The sequence below is a fragment of the Pinus tabuliformis genome, chromosome X (genome assembly GCF_031772625.1).
Source record: "Pinus tabuliformis cultivar Carrire ecotype Pingquan chromosome X, CPIR1, whole genome shotgun sequence".
Taxonomy (NCBI): Eukaryota; Viridiplantae; Streptophyta; class Pinopsida; order Pinales; family Pinaceae; genus Pinus; species Pinus tabuliformis.
The window spans coordinates 639,977,253-639,985,252 of NC_142308.1; the positions used below are offsets into that span (position 1 = coordinate 639,977,253).

The 8,000-nt window shown below is 35.1% G+C and overlaps 1 long non-coding RNA gene across 1 annotated transcript; it reads right to left on the reverse strand.

Annotated features, from left to right (window-relative positions):
* Positions 1 to 5,256: 5,256 nt before the first annotated feature.
* Positions 5,257 to 6,215, reverse strand: LOC149141616 (uncharacterized). The gene is made up of 3 exons (XR_016265123.1): positions 5,899 to 6,215; positions 5,690 to 5,758; positions 5,257 to 5,583 (listed from the first exon to the last, which is right to left on the reverse strand). It is a non-coding gene; the product is annotated as an uncharacterized LOC149141616 (long non-coding RNA).
* Between the last annotated feature and the right edge of the window lie 1,785 nt (positions 6,216 to 8,000).

Here is an 8,000-nt window from a genome sequence, read left to right on the forward strand (position 1 = left end):
ACTAGAATGTGACACTTGTGGATTTTTAGTTGGATGCTGGCATTTTCCACGTAAAACTATTGGAGATTTCAATAATTATCAAGACAATCAAATTCTTGTTTACTTTATCAAAGGACACCATGAATTTTTAGTCATGACTAAGGTTAAACACAAAATCATCTTAAGAAAGCCTATGATTGTATGAATAATTTATACAAAGGCTTGGGGTTCTTGTAGATATTCTCAGATAAGATTTCTAGGGGCCACACCCTTGGGGGACTAATGGTTCTCGTGGGCTTGTCCTCAAAGCTTCCGCAATGTAATAATGATGTCTAGTCACAATACTGAATGTGACCAGTTTTCTCATGGGATTTTCTCTTTAAAAGCATCCACTATGTAAAATTTATTTACAGTACAATTTTTTCTATGGGATTTGTTTAAATCTTCCACAGTGTAACCTAGTACGAAGATTCTTTAGTCACAAGACTCGGAGAACTTCTCTGACTTTTGGTGAGCTTTGAGCCACATCTCTTCGACTAATGAAAGATAGTACTAAATCTATTTGCCTCATTTTCCTATATAAGGAAGGAGTAAGGCTCATTCTGGGGCATTCAAAGTGCGAGTGTTATTTTGGTGAGATTTTTGAATTTTTGAGTCCGAGGAGGAAGTTCTTTCTCCCATCTCTTTAGAGTCAGATTTGAGAAGCCTTCACATCAGAGTGAGAGCTCTGGTGAGAACCTAAAGTGTTCAGATTCTTAGGTTTTGAGTCTCTGTGTTACATAAGAATTTAATTTTGAAAGACAGAGATTGTGAAAGGCCGAAAAGCCTTCAAATAAATTCTTTCTTGACAAGTCACAACATCTGATAAATGCTTAAACAGTCTCTCTCTGGAAAAGAGCTTCACAATTTCTCTATGAATTTCTAAAAATCTTCATAAATAATATGAGTATCCATTTCTGAGTTAAACTTTCATGTGAGTACTTTTTTATTTTCCGCCTATGTTATATTGTCTATTGAGGTAGTATCTATGAGACAACAGGTTCGCTTGAGGTTCGCCCAGGTTTGAGGAACACCAATTCGTTAAATGTAGGAGGTTGTGTGAAGGACACTAGTGTGTGAAAGTCTAGAGGTTTGTGTATGGGTTCTAAAGGTTCGTCTATTGGTCACAGAAAAGAGACTCAACAAGAGCAAGCTTGGAGGAGCACTTGCTACAAATTTGGTATCAGAGCCAGTAATGTCTGGTTTATTATGGTTAGTACTCATTCCATAATTCTATAAATGTATAATTCCAAAGATTAGTATCTTTTAGAGATCAAGGTTGGCATTGATATGAAAATATTATATCATAACCATAGATTTCGAAGGTTCTTTAATCCCCACACACACCTAGTGGTCACAACCTAGCATAGTCCTTGTGTTTTTGTGCAGGTATGGATGCCGACCAGTTCCTAGTTGTGCCTCTCCTTCTCAGATTAGGCAGGTTCTTAATAATCTGAGCTTCTTCCTAATTTTATTCAAGTTTTTTATTCATGGCAGGTCGCAAACACCGCTATTTATTCTCCCACTGTAAAAGAATACCCTATCCAAGGGTAGTTAGGTTTACTAGATAGTTTTTTACCGAAACAGCAAGACCGTTTTCATATTTTCCATATGTTTTTATTAAATGTTATGCTCAAAATGTTTGTGCTCGAAATTATTTCAATATGTTATGATCAAAATGTTATGTTCAAAATATTTTCCATGTGTTTCTATTAAATGTTACGGAACAATACTTTCAAAACCCTAAGGGTTTCTGATTCATTTATCGGTTAATTGAAATAGAGTTGCATGTATCCTTTCGTCTGTCTAGGAATTTTTTCATTATTTGTATTTCACAATTTTTCTTAAAGACGTGGACAACACATGCAATTTTTAATTTTGTGTTTCTCTATAGTTTATGAATTTGAAAAATCCCATCACCACAACCTCATTGAATATTTCGGGTCTATGAAAGTCCTGAGGTCTCATGTTTAGCCTGTTTTCAACCTGAATGTTTTCGAGTTGATTGTTTAAAAAATGTTTATTTTCAAATATCTAAGCTATAATATTTTGAAAAACCTAAGGGTTTTTTCTTCATTTATCACTTTGTGGGACTATGCACTTTAGCAATTTCAAAAAATCCCATAACCACATCCTGAGTGTATATATGTGGTTTATCAAACTCTTCAACTCTGAGGTTTATCTTGTTGGATTTGAATGTTTTCCAACTAAATGTTTACAAAATTTATATTTGATATATTTACGATACATTATTTTGAGAACCCTCGGGGTTTCTTCTTCATTTATCGCTTAACTCAAATAGACTTCCATGTATTATTTTGACTCTCTCAAATTTTGGTCTTTTTTTTGTTTGACATCTTGGTTAAAGATGTTGACAACTCAACTATTTTTTATCATTGTGGTACTGTGTAGTTTAGCAATTTCAAAAATCCCATAACAACAAATCGAATGTTTTACCTGTTTTCAACCTGAATGTTCTCAAGCTCAATGTTTTCAAGCTCATTGTTTAAATTCAAATATCTATGCTACAATATCTTGAAATCCTTATGGGTTTCTACTTCATTTATCACTTTGCGACACTGTGCACTTCAACAATTTCAAAAAATCCCATAACCACAACCTCAATGTATATATCGGGTTTATCGACTTCTTAAGCTCCGAGGGTTAACTTGTTTTGGACCTAGATGTTTTCTAGCTGAATGTTTAGAAAAATGTTATATTCGATATATTTACACTAAACTATTTTCAAAGCCCTTATAGCTTCTGCTTCATTTATCGCTTAACAAAAATAGAATTCCATGTATTCCTTTGGCAGTCTCAGATTTTGGTCTTTTTTTTTGTTAGACATCTTGGTTAAAGATGTCGACAATGCAAATATTTTTTATCATTATTATACTATGTAGTTATAAATCTGAAAAATCCCATAATGAAAACCCCAGACCTCTAAGAGAACCTGGGACTATTTTTGCGGACTGCACCCTAGTTAGTCGGGCCTGGTAACTAACTTGAGTCTCTATAGATGCTAATGAACTGTTCACATGGCTCATGGAGATTATGTCCACACTCGTACATCATTTGTAATTGCAAAAAAAAAAAAACAACGCAACTATTTTTTATCATTGCAGTACTGTGTAGTTTACCAATTTCAAAAATCGCATAATGACAACCCTGGACCTCTAAGAGAACCCAAACCTATTTTTCTAGGTTGATTCCTAGCTAGCTGGGCGTGGCAACTAACTAGGGTCTCTACAGAGGCTTTTGAATTTTTCATGATGCTCACAGAACTTATGTCCATGCTCGCACATCATTTTCCATTACAGAAAAAAGTAAAATTAAAAAATAAAAAAATAAATCCTTTCTTATTTAGCATTTCATTTAAAAAAAAACACCATAGGAAGGGAGGTAGACCTTTTAAAGGCCACAATAGACCAAAAGAAAATCTGCACAACTCATCCCCAACAGCAACTCGCATCATCCCAAATCGAGCCTAGGAACCCAACAACATTTTCCAACCACCTAGAAATTCTACACACCCAAGTAATAGAAACCAGAAGAAAGGAACATGCTCAAAGGTTCAGTTCCGAAACGTCACCCCGCAAATAAAATTTTGAACCACCTCGATTTTTTTTGTTTACAATTCCATTCCTCCACCTTGACTGTGACATCTTCATATCTTTAAGTTATTTTATGAACAATTTTTTGTTTGTTTTTACTATTACATTTGAGGGAACAGATAGACAAGTTTATTTTGTGGTGTTATTAATTTTAAATTTAATTAAGTCAAGTTATAGGAATATTAATATAGTTTCCATTAAAGATCTAAAGAATTACTGACCTCAGTAACTCTCTTTGCACTCGATAGTTATCAGTTATCAATTAAGGAAGCAGTTACCCCTTATCAGTCTTTTCCTTAGAAAAGGGAAGAGAGGAAGAGGAAGGTGGGGTTGGAAAAACTAGAAAAAGAATTCCTTGAGCTAAGCTAAGGATGTGAGTGGGAATGACCTAGAGAGAGACTACCCTGGAGGAAGAAATGCTCAATTGCAGGCTAGACTTTGAGTCCTGAGGCCAAAGCAACATAACTGCTATCTCGTAGAAAATTGATTGGTGGGGAAAGAGGAGCTAGGGGGGAGAACAATTGGATGTAATTGAAAAAGTTCTCATTGGAAGGATGGAGAGGTTCATTGAAAACAATTTAGACTTTCAATGGTAGATAAGTGCAAATGGTTGTCTGTGTTATGATTACTTTTGAAGGAATGTGAACCTGTTAATGTTATGCAAGTAGATAATAAATTTTATGGTATTTAGTATTTGATGTTCTCTAACTTCACCGTAGCTGGAAAGAGAATGTAGTGAAGAAGTTAATCTTGAATTTCAGATTGTTCTGAGAATACGAGTATTTGTGAATACTTAACCCAGGTATACATGTAATATGTTGTTCAGAGGTTAATATAATACCTTATGTACTGACCAAATATATAGACATTGTACCCTGCTACTTGAACAGAATAGTCATGTTAGCCGAATCAAGAATCTGGGCATGGACTGTACACCCATTGTTTATGTTATAGTATTTTCGTATTGAACTAGCCAAGAATGTAACCATATATGAAAGAAAATAGATGAATTATTGTGGTAAAGAACGATTTCTGTCAAACATGAGATAGAGAATTTACCACTAATTAAGGTTTGGAATAACCCGAACTAGAAATTTAAGATTACATTAAATATTAATGCTATTAAGCAAAGCAGTCAAATATATTAATGATAAACTCAAAGTATGGCCACCTATATTATGAAATCAGTCCAGCCATTGCCAATAACCATGAGAATAGAATGCATGCAGAAATAAATTTGTCAACAATTGAAATGTATATCTATGGGATAGCTGGGAAATAACTTCCAATTGTTAATAGAAATTTAAGGCTAGATTAGCAACTATAATTCCATTCTCAAAAAAGAATTAAACAGTGCAATGGTTATAACCTAGGTATAGAAACTAAATAAGAAAGCTTATGTTTAAAGACAACAGAATGTAATTAACGTTCATGTAACCCCTCAGAATTGTTCTGGTGTCAGTCCTAGGAAGGATGCCAAGGAATGTTGTTCCGAAGGACCAGCAACAATGGATAAGGAAAAATGGTATTCCATTAACATAAACATTAGCTATTAACAGAATGAATAGGAAACAACTTAGTCTCCACACCAATCATCATATAGGAAGAAAGATTATTCAGTAGATTACTGTTGATATATTTATATTCGATAACTGTTATAACAAGAACCAAATACAAGTAAGAATTTGTGCCAAAATTCCCATTGGGAAGTTTCTCACGGAGTTGTGACGAGAAGAAACATCCTATTCCAAAGTTTGAATTAAATACAACAAGGGTTGTTAACCCAAAATGAAAAAACCTTCAAAGGAAGAAACCCTCATACATCTGTTAAAATATTCCAGCAAAATTTTCCAACAGAAGGAAAACCTTCATACCCGTGTGTTTTGTGATGGAGAAAACCAGCTCTTCTAAAGGTTTGGCACCCGCGCCCATCCTCCAGTAGATCAAAACCCTACATCAACCCCTGAAGTAAGACATAGAATAGGAATTTGAAGAAAACATAGTTGAAGAATCCAAGCAATATCAGCAAGAGAAACCTTAACCACTTATCAACATACCTAGCAAAGTGCAGGTGTAACAATGGTTCTTAGCGGTGTAAGCTTCGGGTTCCACTGTAGAAGAAATGCCTACAGAAAAGATAGTTTAATGTTAATACCCTTAACCATGAATCATATGTAAACCCATTGGTGTAGAGACTGAAATTAACTATAAAGGAAAATAGCCGATGTAATCCATGTTAATATGTTACATGAAGAAAGCGAATGACCTTGAAATGACAGAATGAAACTCATAGGCGAACCAGTCTATATGTTGGAACTCTTGGAAAGCCCGCCATGGTGCATTGCAGATAAGGAGGAGACGGATTGAGGGAGGTTATCACCGAAGTGATCAAGATTTTCCCAAGTTACAAATCCAGGAGCCACACCAAGAAGAATGACTTCAAAACAGAGATAAGGCACCAAATCATAAGGGTAGACCCTCGAGGTCTGACGAAGCATTGAGCTCAAAGCCTCCTTCAAACGGTAGTCCCATCAACTGATGGCACATCATGAGGATGAGACATAGCAGCTAGTGGTCATCCAACCATGGATGGACCGGATAAGGCCAAGGAGTGTCAATGCAATGCTATGTGTAATCTAATTTAATAACCTAAACTTAATTTCTATGTAAAACCCTGTCAGCAATTTAATTAAACGGGTATTATAAACTTTAATGAGTACTGTCGTAATCCATGGCAGTAGTATTTGTTGTACTTCAGTAAATATTCTTGCACATTAATCCATTTCAATATTGATGTTTAGTTAAACTTAATCCTAGGGTCATGGTGAGTAAATTTGTTTCTTGGTTACGATGCTTTATAATGTTTTTTTTTTTTTTTTTATAATCGGTGTTATAATTGGTATCAGAGCCTCAGGTTACTACTCTATGGCCTGAATGAATGATCTTAGAAATAGAAAACTAGTTATGATGCACAAAGGAGCAACAGATAGAGTAGGGGACAAGGAATGGGATCTGTCCCTTCTGGTGGAACTACAGGACATAACCCGAAAGTGTGGGTATAGTTGGGAGAAGAAACTGCCAGCACTAATGGCATTTTATTAGAAACAATGCAATAGTTATGAGTAGAAATGTAGAGTCTACATGTTGATAATGAAGGATTGCGTTTGGAACAAGAAAAGATTATGAAAAGTTTGTCAGATAGACAGAATCAGAGGTACCTAGACCCCAGTCAAGGAGAAGAGAACAAGATAGAATCTTGCAGATAGCAAGAGAGAAACGCCCTGAGTCTGAAGAGGGACAAACCGGAAATGGGGAAGAATGAGATAACGTCTCCAGTAAAAAGCAATTAAAAAGACTAAAGATGGAACTTTAAGGGGAGTTCAAAAAAATAAAGCCACTGAACTATAATGGTGAGATTGAAGAAGCAGCAGAAGCTTGGTTAATTAATATGAATAAATATTTCCAGATATATGAATATGATGACAACTTAAGGGCAAGTTTAGCAATTTATCAATTACAAGGTAAGGCCACCCTATGGTGGGAATAAATCAAAACAGTCAGAAATTAATGAACAGGAACAATTTCAAAGGAATTTCAAGGATAGATATTTGAATGAACAATTTTATGACGATAGAGCAAAATAATTTCATGACTTGAAACTAGGACAACAGACCATGGATGAATTTATAACCAAGTTCACCTTCCTATTAAGATATGTTCCATATATAAATGAAGAAAAAGCTAAAGTTCAACGTTTTATCGGTAGTTTATCGTCTTTCATGAAAGAGAAACTCGAATTTGATAATCCAAAAATGATGGACAAAGTAGTCCAAAAGGTTTAGATCTGCTACCAGCAAACGAAACAAAAAGGTGAAGTAAATAAAAGTTGGCCTAGTAAGAAGGGGCATAATTTTTTTGCAAATAATTAGAATCTAAAGAATGCAGGTACCAGATATTCATGGCGGAAGGGACCGAATGGGTTTGTTAACCAAAACAAGTAGATCAAAATGAAATGAAGCAAAATGAAGCATCCAGTAAGTTGGAAAATAGTCAAATTACCAAACCTCCCTTGTAGTGTTGGGGCTGTGGGGAACCCCATTACTACAAGAATTGTCCTCATAGAGGGAGAGCCGAACCAATTGCAAATGTACACGAAGCTTCTACTTTTGGTGACATGGCAGGGGGCATGCCCTCGATTAACGCAGCATTGGAAGACTGCCAAGCAAATTATCAACCCTCGATGATAGAACTAGAAGGTAAAATCTTCAATCATCTTCTTTCCATTTTAATAGATTCGGGTGCTAGCTTGAGCTATGTCAGCCCCATAATAGTTGATATTTTCCACCTAAAAATATCAAAATTTAAGAA